The sequence below is a fragment of the Muntiacus reevesi genome, chromosome 1, assembly GCF_963930625.1.
Source record: "Muntiacus reevesi chromosome 1, mMunRee1.1, whole genome shotgun sequence".
Classification (NCBI taxonomy): Eukaryota; Metazoa; Chordata; class Mammalia; order Artiodactyla; family Cervidae; genus Muntiacus; species Muntiacus reevesi.
The window spans coordinates 7,584,770-7,598,847 of record NC_089249.1 but is presented as its reverse complement, the minus strand read 5'-3'; positions in this window follow the sequence as shown (position 1 = coordinate 7,598,847).

The following is a 14,078-nucleotide window of genomic DNA, read 5'->3' as shown; positions in this document are numbered from 1 at the left end:
AATTTAATATGGCAGAAGACAAAATTCCTAAATTGGAAGACAGGTGCATAAAAATACCCAAATAGAAGAACAGACAGGAAAAGTGTAAAAAATACAAACTAGCATAAACACATATCAAACAACAAAAAAAGTCTAACATACACATAAATGATATCCCAAAAGAAAAGTAGTGATAGAATGAAAATAATTCTTGTCTTGAAAAATGACTAAAAATTTCCCAAACTCATGAAAGATAGTATTTATAGCTTTAATAATTCTGAGAACTCTAAATCAAAAAATTAATGTGGAGAAAATTGCATCTAGCTATATCTTATCAAGCTGCTAAAAACCAAAACAAAGTTTTTTTTACTCTGTACATAGTTTTTTTTTTGTTTGTTTTGTTTTTTTACTTTTTTTTCATTTATTTTTATTAGTTAGAGGCTAATTACTTTACAATATTGTAGTGGTTTTTGCCATACATTGACATGAATCAGTAACAGTAGGAAAACAGCTAATTCTCATGGGAGATGATGAAAACTAGCAGACAATGGAATGACATCTCTAAAAGTGTTAAAACAACCACCAAGATTACAATACTCAGAAATAAAAAGAAAAGTAAGATATTTCAAGACAAACAAACCCAAAATATGGAAAGGAAAGGATACATTTCTAGCAAACCTGAGCTAAAAAATAAAATTACTAAGAGGATTTTTTTTTCAGGCAGAAGAAAAGTAATCTGAAACAGTAACACTGAAATGCAGGAAGCAATGAAAAGCCTACATTTTCAAATATCTGTCATTAATCCCCAAAGCAGTGAGTATTTCAACCACTTATCACCAATTCCTTGCACATTGATTATCTCTTAGTAAGTTTTAACTGTTAAAATAGCATTAGCTGCACCTTGCTCCAAATGAATAGTTTCCTTACTCCCATTCTGAGTCAGAGAAATCTTACAGTCCTTAAGAATCCATTAGCCTTCAAAAAGGAAGGAAAAGAACAATCCAAGAGTCTATTCCTGAGTCTGAAAATGATTCTATTTCATTACAACTCCCCAAATAAAGACTAAATCTCAAAAACATGTGTCCCCCAAACCTCTCCTTCCACTTAATATTTTCATTCCAAAAGACAGAGATTATCTCAAATAATTCTCACTATCAAAGAATAATCTCCTAAAGGAAGGAACCTCACAAATCAGCTGATTCTTTCCTTTGCCATCAGTAGAAACCCTAAACCTTTTTACTATATTTGGTTTTATCTACACAATAGGAAGCTGGAGGAAAGAAAGTATAGGAGTGATCCTTTGACTCCTTAGATGCCTTCCATTACATAGTGGCCACCAAATGTATTCAATAATGAGCCATTTTATAAAGGCTTAAAAACTGCAGCAAGGTTTAATAGACCATGTAAGTTTCTCCCCAGCCCCTTTAAAGAATGTCTGAAATCCAATGACAGGGAGAAGGAAAGCCTGGCCTTAACCAGAAAAACAATGTTGTCTGCATGTCTTTTTATTCCAGAGGCTTAGAAATGCAATCAGCTTTCTTGGCTGTGACCCTTTTGTGCGAAGAGCACATTATGCAGCTTTCTTCATGGCATAGAAGCTCCCTGCAGTGAAAGTCTCCTCCTGAATGGGGTATCTGAGCACAGACATTTCCTTGTGTCTTATTTGCAGCTTTGTACAATAAGCCCTCTCCCACACAAATACATATTTTCATTATCTTATTTTTAGAAATGCAATTTGAAGAGGGGAAGTGTGATTTGACATTCTAATTGTGGTTGATTCTTCCTTCTGAGTCTCGCTAGGATCTGGCTGCAAACACGACAATTCTAACACCAGATTTCTGCACAGAGACATCAGTTCCGCTTAGCCACATTAAAGCCATGTGCACTGCCGTCACGGGAGCGCCATCCCACACATTTATTAGTCAAAGCATATCGTGCAATACGATTATTTTCCATTATAGCAGTTAAGTGTCTGCTCCAGACTGAGAGTGTAGGAAATGAGTTTAGGCTTCTGAGGTTCAGTGAGTTGAACTCAGGTTATTCTCAGATCTTAAGTTAGCGTCTATGTACTATACCTCTCAAACTACTTCATGTAAAAGCTAACAGAACACTTGCTACCCAAAGAATCTGACAGAACTAAATGCAATTCCCAGAGAACAGAGGTTGTCTTAAAAGTAAGAATTTGCTTCTCTAATCAAATCCATCTTCCTTCCTTCTCTCCTTCTGTCTTTTTCTCCATCCTTTCTTCCATCATCTTCCCCTCCCTACTTAGACCCATTCTTTCTTTTTGAAAAATTATCTTAGCATCTAAGACACTCCAGAAACTGTCTAAGGCAAAGCTATATAAGCCAAGGCTCCATTCGTGTTGAGGAGTGGGATCAGTGGAAAAAATAATGAAAATGCAAAGTGAGGCAGATGAGCTGGATTCTGCATGACTACGATGTGTGAGGAGGAAGCACGAGAGGGATAAATTCCAGTCAGAGAGGAAGGAACTGCATACTCACTCTCAACTAGAATCTAAAGTGCTACCTGGACTTGACCTGAGTATGTTGGTTGTCACAAGCAGGACTGGAACAAGTTGATATGCGTTCAGGTTGTTGGATCTACAGAAAGTGACCAGGAAAGCAGTTAGTAGGGAGGGTCTGTCTCAATGCATCAATCTGAAAATATTTACTTGTACCTATCACACAACATGTCATATTGCATGACAACTCCCCAAATAAACACTGTGACTTCAAATTTAAGTAGTCTACTAGGACTGGGGGATACATGGGTGAATAAGCACAGGTGGGTCAGTTAGAGGCAAGAATATTGACCCTCCACCAGTAACTGAGTGATATGGAGTGATGAGCTACAGGTAGATACTAGGGGGAAAGTGTTCATGAAGGTTTCAGGGAGACTGAGACAGGGAGGCATGGGTCAAGTCACTGTGGGCACTAGTGACAAACTGCCCACAGGTGAAAGAAAGAGGCCTCTTCCCTGCAGACAGTCATAATTCTTTGGAAACTCAAGAAGGAAGAATGCTCAGAGTACTCTTGGTCCAGAGAAACAGAACCAACATTAGAGATGGAGAGAAAGCAAGACAGAATGATTTGCAACAATTGGATCACTGGCTGTGGGGGACTGGCAAGTCTAAGATCCACAGGGCAGGCCAGCAGGTGGAAATGGAGGATTTCAATTTTAGAATCTTGAGGCAGAATTTCTTCATCTCTGTTTTCACTCTTAAGGCCCTCACCCAATTGGAAGAGGTCCTCCCCATTATGGAGGGTTATCTGCTCTACCTGAAACCAACTGTTTATAAACATTGATCACATCTACAAAATACCTCCACAGCAATATTTAGACTCGTGTTTAACCAAACAGGTGGGCACCATAGTCTAACAAGGTTCACACCTTCACTTAACCATCACACATAAAATTGGGAATTCTTAAGAGTATCTTTTGCACAGGCATTGTAATCTCCACCACAAATGCAAGACAATGGCAGGACCAGCAGTGGCGGCTGGTTGGGGTGACCAGTCAAAAGAAAAGACCGTGAGGACTCCTCCTGCAAGCAATGGGAAACTCCCTCTGGGAGTGCCTCAGAGGCCCTTGGCTGGAAAGGCCGAGGCAGGGAAGGCAAGAGCCACAGAATGCTTTGTTATTACCTCTGAGACATGGGGAAGGACTCTGCAACTTGAAAAATGAATCTTGGAAATAAAATGTTTCATCTACAAAGAGCCTGCAGGTGACGAGAGCACAAGACGTGTGGCTCTTTTATGGTATGCTGTCTAGTGAGGGCAGGAGGAAAGAGGAGCAGAAATGCCGGGGCCTCTCCTGTGTGATGAGGGAGCTCTGTGTAATAGTGTTGGGAGGCTGTGGGAGCAACCCTTCCCTGTAGATCCAGTGGTTCGACTGCTGTCAGGTATAACTTGATTGTGATACCATCTTTCTACTCCCCACCCCCAGAGGCCGGTAAGCCCAAACACTGCTTTGGTTCCCCAGATTCGAAGGCTCAAGCCTGGGGGAGGACCTCAAGTCATTCTGAGATGCAAGATGTCTCTGCTTTGAAGACAGAAAAGCAGAGACAGTAGAATGATTCAAGAGAGAATCAGTAGTGACAATCTTAACAAGGACTGCTGGCCTGTGTCAGCCAAGGCTGAGGACTTAAGTACCATTATGTATGTACACAATGTAAGCTGGGACTGAAAGAACAGCCTAGTATATAAATCTTGTCAGATTCTAGGGATGTGCACTCATATTCTTTTTCTCCAAACGTTCTTCTCCTCCAGCAGCCCTTTGCTTGGAAACCGAGACCACCATTCACCGTCTCCCAGCCTGGGGAAAGTCCTTACCTCCTTCCACTCAGGCGCTCTCCAAGTTCTGGTGATTGCTACTTACTGAGGCATCTGATAAACCCAAACCCTCCTCTTTGTCCTGCTACTACTCTTTGAAGCTGACATCCCTGCCTCTTCTAGTTTTCAATCACCTCTGACACATCCTTTGTATCAGAATGATGATTCAAAAATGAAAATCCATTGCCATCACTTTCCTACCTCTTCCGAGAGCCTTCAGGATAAAGGAGGACCCCTTATCAGGAGGAAGTAAGCCTGTTCTATAATCCGGTCCCTGTTCACTCCCCCATCTTAGCCCACACAGAGCTCTGTCAGCTCCTCAGCTTCGTTCTCTCCTTCTATGTCTCCACACATGAAGTGGGAAAGTTCTTCCTACTGCTCTGCTGAGTTGACTCATACCTCTTTAAGACATAGATCAGAGGTCATCTCCTCCAGCTCACCCTGGCCTGAGTTGGATGTTTCTCTCCTCGCCTAGAACTGTCTGAGAAGCAGTAGAGGGAAGCTGGTGGGCTGCAGTCCATGGGGTCGCTGAGAGTTGGACACGACTTAGCGACTGAACAACAGCAATGCCTGCAGATGTTCTCTTTCTCTCATCTCACGTGAGGATACACATGGGTTCACCCACCACCCATGCCCCCCATCCTGCCAGCCCCCAGTGGGTGCTCTGCCTGGAGACCTGCTCCAGCACTGAAGCCAGGCTAACTCTGACTCTTCGACTGAAGGTCTTCCCAAAGCCACACTCCGGGGTGTGCCTCACTCTGACTGTCCCAGGCCCAGGAAGACTACAACTTAGTGTTCATCACAGATATTTGTTTTGTCACGCACAGCTTAGCACTGAAGGCAAGCTTTACAGGGCTTTTGGCAAACAGCTGCCTTCATGAGCTCCTGGCCTGAAAGACACAGCGGCATCTTCCCCGGCAGGGTTACTTCCAACCCGTGATTCATCCAGGTATTGCTTTATTGGCGTTCTTCCCCTGTCACTTACAAATAAGCAGCTCTTCCAAAAATAGGTAAATAAACACAAAGTTGAAAAGAGCAATCATTTCTATTAATCTCTAGCAAAGGGCAGGAACAGGAAATAGGAAAGGTCTTCATGTTTGCTCTATCTGCCTTGGGATTTGGTTTCCTAAAATTAAGGCCAAAACAAAGTTTGCAGTCTCCTCTGACAATATATGTGGATATTCAGGTAAGGTCATTCGCCTGCCAGACAGCATTTGGTGTTATCAAGACAGCCACTTAAAGAACCACAGTGGATTAAGGAAATCCTTCAGAAAAGAAAGGCATCTGACAGGGCAAGGACAATGAAGGAATTAACTTTGGGGAGAGTCATCTCCAGCCTGGGAAATGCAAGCCCAGGAAATAGAATCAGGAAGACGACAAGAATGAAGCACTCCCATCTCTCCTCTTGGTTATTATTGCCTTTTCCTGAAGTACTGCCCACCCTGGCCATCTGAGAATAAATTTCAGTGGTTCAAACTAGTAAAATGATGAGGAGTCACATTAAGCAAACACCTGGATAAAAGCTGAATGCAGAGAAACAGAGAGGAAAGCAGTGGCTACCAGGGACTGGAGAGTGGAGGAAAGGGGGGGATATTGGTCAGAGTGTACAAACGACTAGTTATGAGATTAACGAGTTCTGGGGATCTCATGTACAGCATGATGGTTACAGTTAATAATGTTGTACCATAACTCGAAAAACTGCTAAGACAGTAAATCTTAGATGCTCTCACCACACACACACAAAAAAATGGTAATAATGTGATGGAATGGACGTGCAAGCTAACATATGGTGATAACCATGCTGCAATATATACCAAGTCAATTCTTGTATACCTTACATATATTTTTTAATTGGAGGACAATTGCTTTACAATGGGTGTATTAGTTTCTGCTGCACAACCTAAGCCAGATATAAACATATATGTGTGTATATATATACGTTCCCCCGCTGTGAGTCTCCCTCCCTCCCGCCCCACGATCTCACCCCTCTAGGTCATCACAGAGCACTGAACTAATCTCCCTGTGTTATAGAGCAGCTTCCCACCAGCTATTTTACACACAGCACCACTCATATACCCTAAGTGAACACAATGTATATGTCAATTACATCATAAAGATGGAAAAATAATAATAAATAAATTAAAATGTTTTAAATGCAAATTGGGTTTATAAAGCATAGAGTATGTAGTATTTATGTAGACAAATTGTCATCATAATTATGTTTTAGGTAAATTTTTAAATAAATTCCAATTCTTGTGCTCTTCAGCATGGTAGTAGGGAACATGTTGAAAAAACCCAGTCACAGAACCTACAATTCATTCATTCATTCATTCAACAAACAGCTGTGAAGCAACCATACACAAGCACTATGTTGGTCAGTAAAGACAAACAATGTCTACCCTGGAATTAAGAAAGCAGAGCTATACTGCCCAACTTTAGTCCCTAACTATGCTACTTAGTTTTAACTATGGAACCAGGAAAAAGCTCTTGAATCTCTGTATAACTCGGTATCCTCATCCATAAAATGTGTTTAATAAAGTTACCTTGACCTCATAGGGTTGTTGAGAGAACCAAATAAGTTTGCAAATGTAAAGCACTTATCCTGATATGTGTATACATGTACAATGCCCACCAAGTCACATAACAATACGAACAACAACAACCATAAGACCACAACCAGTCTTTACGGGGCATTTACTGTATGCCATTTACTAAGTATAGCAAACATTTAATAAATGTTAGCCATTATTATGGGAGAAGGCAATGGCACCCCACTCCAGTACTCTTGCTTGGAAAATCCCATGGACAGAGGAGCCTGGTAGGCTGCAGTCCTCAGGGTCGCTGTAAGTCAGACACGACTGAGCAGCTTCGCTTTCACTTTTCACTTTCATGCATTGGAGAAGGAAATGGCACCCCAGTCCAGCATTCTTGCCTGGAGAATCCCAGGGATGGAGGAGCCTGGTGGGCTTCTGTCTATGGGGTCGCACAGAGTCAGACACAACTGAAGCGACTTAGCAGCAGCAGCAGCATCTCCTTTCCACTGGCCAGGGCCTATGAGGGTCTAACCAATCGTAGGTACTCAAGTGGTGACTGACTGATGCTGTTTTTCCTCTGAGGAGCAATGCCTGGAGGTCTGTCAGGAATATGATGCTTACACTTGTATGTCTCTTATCCTTATGAGGTTGTAAGCATCCTAAAACCATCAACTACTTCCTTAACCTGGCAGTCACAGAGAGACTCCTATTATAGATATTCAATAAACATTTTCTGAATGAATGAATAACTACTATGAACAAATCAGCAGACACCAAGGGAGTCTGATCCTGAGCCAACTGCTTTCTGAGAGAAATGTTCCTTACATCCTCCCCATCCGGAGCAAAATGGTTTCAGGGTGTGGGGACATCTGTCCATGTTGTCTGCCAAGAATCCACAGTGCCCTCTTCCAAGAAGAGCAAATCAATTTTCCTTTGGGGAACCACTCCACCCCATCCTCTCCTGGCCAAAGGTGGGGCTAAGCGTTCAGTCAGTCCTCTTTCTCTCCCTGGCATTTGAACCTTAAGCAAAAGAACCTCAAGGAAAGAAAATGGTTGGAGCTGATTCATCCCAGCAGTGCCTAAAGAGTTTGTCCATTAGTTCATGCCACCTTGATGGATAACGATAGGGAGGTTTCCATCCTCCCTGAGACCCGGTCATGTAACTCTTCTTTGCATCAGTGAGCTTGCCTTTATCCTCTAACAAATTCCTTTGGTCCATAAGCTTAACAGGGGTCCATTTCAATAGCTCTAAACAGGATACAATGGATGTGCTATAAAATCCTTGCTCTAGATCAGTAGTTCTTAATGTTGGCTGCACATTAGAATCACTGGGGAGTTTTTAAAATCCTAGCACTCAGGCCATACCCCAAGCTAATTAAACAGGACTCTATGAGGGTAAAACCAGTCCTTGTTAAAGTGCCCCGGGTGATCGCTAATGTGTAGCCCAGGTTAAGAGTCACTGCTCTAGAGTTAATGGAAATATGTCCACTTTCCTATTGTCAGAAAATGAAGGAGGCTTGCAATACTCCTTGGTATTTTAAAAGTGACATGTTTTTAAAGACAGAATTTAACCCTAGAGAAAGAACTAAATGCTCACGCAGAATTCATGATTTCCCCAAGAATTAAAGAACAAGAAGAGTTTTCATCTTTAATTACTATTTTTACTACCAGGCAAATTTAAAGAATTTCAGAACCGTAAGCACTTTCTAATTTTATTAACAACACAAGTAAAGCACGGTGTCAGGAAGAAGATATCCCTGTTGGTTCGCATTTAAAATAGATCACAATAATCTATTGCAAGCTTAGAAATGTTTCTACTGAAGAAACCAAAGAACCAAGTTTAAAGTGGGGCTGTCTTTGGTGACATCTGTGGACTAGAAGGTGATCATGAGAAGGAAGAAAACTGACACCTTTTCACTACCTGTCCTCCTTCTGTCGTGTGAGAGACAGTTTCTTAATATTATGGGAAATGCAGTGAGGAAAACGCTAGCTAAGGAGTAAAGCAATTAAATTTCACAGAAAACAATAAACGTGTCTACAACAAGAGTGAAAGATATGTTGAAATAGTTGACATTTAGTTTCTTAAAGAGAAGCCCTGCCTTTTCTTAAGAGCGGCTTCTATAGAAAGACTAAGACAATATGGTGACATCCCAGAAGAAACCCAGCTGTGTGCACGCCCTGGACAGGAAATCTAATAGTCACATGAGGACCCAAAAGGTGCTGCCTCCGTGGAGGCGCATTTCCGCTGCTGACTGGCTACCACGCTCTTCTCTCTTGCCCATGACTCACCCTCGGTGCATGGAGACTCTGGGCTGCTGTGAGCTCTGCCAGCCTCCTGGGGCGATGCCACACGCTTAGAACCGGCTCTGCTTCCCACAGCCCTGGTGAGAGGCCCAGTGTCCCTAGAAATCAACTGCGTCCATCCTCTTCTATCAGCTACACAAGAGGTTTTTTTGGTTTTTTTTTCCTTTCTGTTTTTGAGACTGAGTGAGTTTGAGGATAGATTTATGTATGGTGAAGCACTGCATAAGGTGAACAATAGAGCTTAGGAACTTCACTGAAGTACTGCAGTTGGATGCAGAAAGGAACAGAATGGGGGTCCCCTCCCACGGATCACGGGAAAGGGGAGTGAGGGGAATACTTTTGCATCTGGCACACGTTCAGGGTATCCCTTAAAAAAAAATTCCTCCCACTTGTAAATTCAAATATTATGTGAGAATGCATTTTAAAATATTTTTAAAAGTCAAATAAATTTAAACTGGATGGTGTTCATTTGTTGTCTTTTATTTTCATTTGATCAGTATATGAGGAAATAACTCCTGAGAACAGACCAATCACTAGGAAATGATTTAGAAACATGTCTTCCCACAGGTCAAATACTTTTGTTGTGAACATGAACTGAGTTCAAAAGATATTTAACTGAGACTCTAATAGCATACACAATCAAAAATAAAACTCACACTTTCATGATTATAATACAATAAGCCACCTCTGATATTAATTTTCTCTTTATCATTGAGTGCATAAGAACAGCCCACCTGAACAGTATCATGGGTTAAGAACGTGATGGAATTGTTCCCTGCATGTTACTGGGCGACAGGGAAACACAACTCATGAAAAGAGAAGAAACATATGATAATGGAAAGAGAGCTGAACTTGGGACCTGAACACCCAAGTTTGAATCCTAGCCTCTCAAGAAACCACACACTGGTCACTTCCTGTTACAGTTTCTTCCATTGTCAGATGTAGAAGACAAGCAGAGCTGCCTCCCTGGCTGTTAATGAGAAACAAATCAATAACAGATATCAAAACATAGTGGCCTGTGCTCCAGTTTTTCTGAACCCCAACCTCAATTCCATTAGCATCACACAATGAACACCTGAACTGGCTGCCATGCATGTCTTTTTACTTTACCATGGGTAAGTGAGGAATGAGTGTGAATTGCCTGTGATCTTTACTTTCTTCTTTATACTGTTCCGTATTTTCCAGTTTTCCTACAGTGATCATGTATCAAATTTATATGTTTTATGAGTAAAAACACGTGGGTGAATTTTAGAGGTTGGAATTAGACTGAAAGCATTAATTCAATGAACACACATCAAAGACCATTTTGATAATTGTTTGAACTGACCAAAAGACAGAATGACAGAGTTTCAGAACACTAAAATTACTGAGGTGAGACGCTTGCTCCATTTTCATTATTTTTCTATGAGAAAACGTTCCTTAACAAGCTCATTGTATCCTCATATATAGCTGACCCTTGAAAACAGAAGTTTGAACTGCCTGGATCCACTTATAAACAATTTTTTTCAATATATATGCACCAGAGTACTACATGATCCATGGTGGTTGAATCCAGGGATGCAGAACCATGGATATGGAGAGCTGACTGTAAAGTTATATACAGATTTTCAATTATGCAGGTCAGTGTCCCTAACTCCCATGTTGTTAGGGTCAACTGTAGTTTAAAATGTTCATTTATTGAGCACTTATTATTATGTGTCAGGTGTTTCGCAAATAATCTTATTAACACTATAAAATGTATTTTTAGCCTTTTTTTCCTACAGGAAAATTCAAAGTAATATACCCACGGTTGTGGCCAGTAAATGACTGTGTCTGGTGCCACCGTTAACCCACTTTACTCTCTCCCACTGCAGTTCTCTGTACTATGCAGGCCAGTGTTCAGACTCCCTTGCAGCTCTGGTCCCATATATAACCTCACTTCAGTTCAGTTCAGTTGTTCAGTTGTGTCCGACTCTTTGCAACCCATGGACTGCAGCACACCAGGCCTCCATGTCCATCACCAACTCCTCTTGTTTACCCAAACTCATGTCCATTGAGTCAGTGATGCCATCCAACCATCTCATCCTCTGTCATCCCCTTCTCCTCCTGCCTTCAATCTTTCCCAGCATCATCCTAGGGTCTTTTCAAATCAGTCAGCTCTTTGCATCAGGTGACCAAAGTACTGGAGTTTCAGCTTCAACATCAGTCCATCCAATGAACACCCAGCACTGATCTCCTTTAGGGTGGACTGACTGGATCTCCTTGCCATCCAAGGGACTCGCAAGAGTCTTCTCCAACACCACAGTTCAACAGCATCAATTCCTCAGTGCTCAGCTTTCTTTATAGTCCAACTCTCATATCTATACATGACTATTGGAAAAACCATAGCCTTGACTAGATAGACCTTTGTTGGCAAAGTAATGTCTCTGCTTCTTAATATGCTGTCTAGGTTGGTCATAACTTTCCTTCCAAGGAGTAAGCATCTTTTAATTTCATGGCTGCAGTCACCATCTACAGTGATTTTGGAGCCCAAAAAAATAAAGTCTTCCACTGTTTCCACTGTTTTCTCATCTACATATGACCTAGGTTCAGCCAAACAAATACACCTATGCAAGATGAGGAAGGCAGTAGTGAGCACCAAATAAAGAGATTGAATTCTTTGCCAAGCACAGGGTAACCTTTGCTTCTTTGAGTGCAGTGGTCAAGGAAGTTATGTGTTCAATGCACAAGAGTGAGGAGCATCAGATAGAGTTTGCAGAGAGATCTTACATAGAGAAATCCCTTGCAATTCTGAAGTGTTTCTGCTGGCTGCATTATTTCTGCTTGCACAGCTTACAAACTTCTTTGCCAGGCCCGGTAAATCTACAAATTACCCAATGTGCTCAGTCACTCAGTCATCTCCAACTGTTTGTGACCCCATGGACTGCACCACACCAGGTTCCTCTGTCCATGGGATTGTCCAGGCAAGGATACTGGAGTAGGTTGCCATTTGCTCCTCCGGGGGATCCTGCTGACCCAAGGATTGAGCTTGTGTCTCCTACACTGGCAGGCAGACTACCACTGTGCCACCTGGGAAGCGAAATTATCCAGTACTCTGTAATAAAGTCATTTCTGTTTAAACTTCCTGGAGCGAATTCTAATGTCTGCAACTAAGGAACTGAGGATAATCAGCAGATCTTTTAGACTCCATGCTTTTCCCACCATATCTATGTTTTCCCCAACTATCTTTTTATTTAATGGCAAAAAAGAAAAAGCAAACAAACCTGGATCCAGGATTCTCAAGGCCAAAGAGATGACTTGAAGGTAACATAGCTATGACTGAAAAGAGTAAAGAACCAAAGAAATTAAGTAAAAGGACTTGCTTCAGGCAGGGACTCTGGGAAAGATTAAATCAACAGAAGTCTGAAAGGGGAATGCGAAAGTGTCAGCGAGGGTGAGAGAGAAGTTCAAAAGTATCTGGGCACACATTCCTGAAGAGTTCAGGGGTAATACTCCTGTGGACCAAACACAGTCTGGGCCTGATCACAAAAATTACACTGGGAATCCCATTAACTCTTTCAAAGATCGCAGGCTAAAAAACACAGAGCATAGGCCAAGGGTTAATAAATGGTCTACAAACAAAATCCTGTCTGCTGGCTTTATTGTAAATAAAGTTTTACTGAAATACAGACACACTCATTCATTTACACATTGCCTATGGCTACCTTCACATAATAGGGTTGAGCAGTTGCCACAGAGGCCACAAAACTCACAAAGCATAAAATATTTATCTGGCCCTTTACAGAAAATATTTGCTGACTCTTGGCCTAGGAGGTTGGGAGGGCAGTCATTTGAAATTGATCAGTCACTTTTCTATATCTGTCAACAGAAGAGAGGCCTATGTGGACAGATATAGGGACCCAGATTGCTGCCTGAAGAGGAGAAGACATCTAACTCCTTTGCTGGAAGCAGTCCCCATGACAGCTAGTCTACAGGTGTCCTTGTATGCGTGTGGGTTAGGAGTGAAGAATATCAGAGGCGCTGGAAGTAGGAATTAAGTAGATTGAAAGAAACAAACCTGTGGCTAGAGGATGTAATGATAAACAGAGATGGAAAGTTTAGAAACCCAGGCTACAGTTCCAGAGGTATTTAAGTGAGGAAGAGGAAGTACAGAAGGGTTGTCAGAGAAACAATGGGCAGCCCACTTGAGACCATTCCTCAGAGGCAAAGACATTGTGGAAGAGTCTTCTATGTGTTCCTAGTATGTACACTGAGTGGGATCCACAGAGAGTCTGCCGACTAGTGAAGGGTAAAGGTGTTGTTCATAGCACCAAAGTGGTAGAGAGAGTGAGAAGCAGCCTTTGAATCCAACAGTCAAGGGAACCTTCAGCAATCTTAGTAAAGAGAGGTGGACTCTGTATAATTTGGAGGAATAAGAGCTGTTCTAAACGGGGTGTCTGGGAATTTCAAATCGTGAGATGGAATAATGCTCCAGAAGTGATTAAGATGAAAGGAACGAGATGAAACGGTAGCTGGAAGGCGTAAATGGGTCTCATGTTGCATTCTGAAAGATAGGTGCTGTAGCCGAAAACCCTTTTCATCACACGGTGATGGCGGCTGTGGCAGCATTCTCTGTAACAGGATATGACCTGTGGGTGAGCAGCTTCCATTCCCTCCCACAACCAGAAGATTTTTCTTAGTTGTGTTTTGGCAAAACAGAAGAGAACACCAACTCCACTGCAAACCACTATAAATGCCACCTACACGGTGCCTGTGGCTACCTTATCCAAGGGTAATGAGAGGATGACCAAAATAAAAATATTCTGTGGCCTTTCTCAGCAGTGTAATTGAGTCAGCACAGAGGGAAAAAAGAGCCCTTCCTGCATGGAAGAGAGCAACAAAAGGCAGTTACTCAGCGAATCAACCACTTGGGCCCCTGCAAGAACTGGCCGCTGCACTGCCTTGTTCT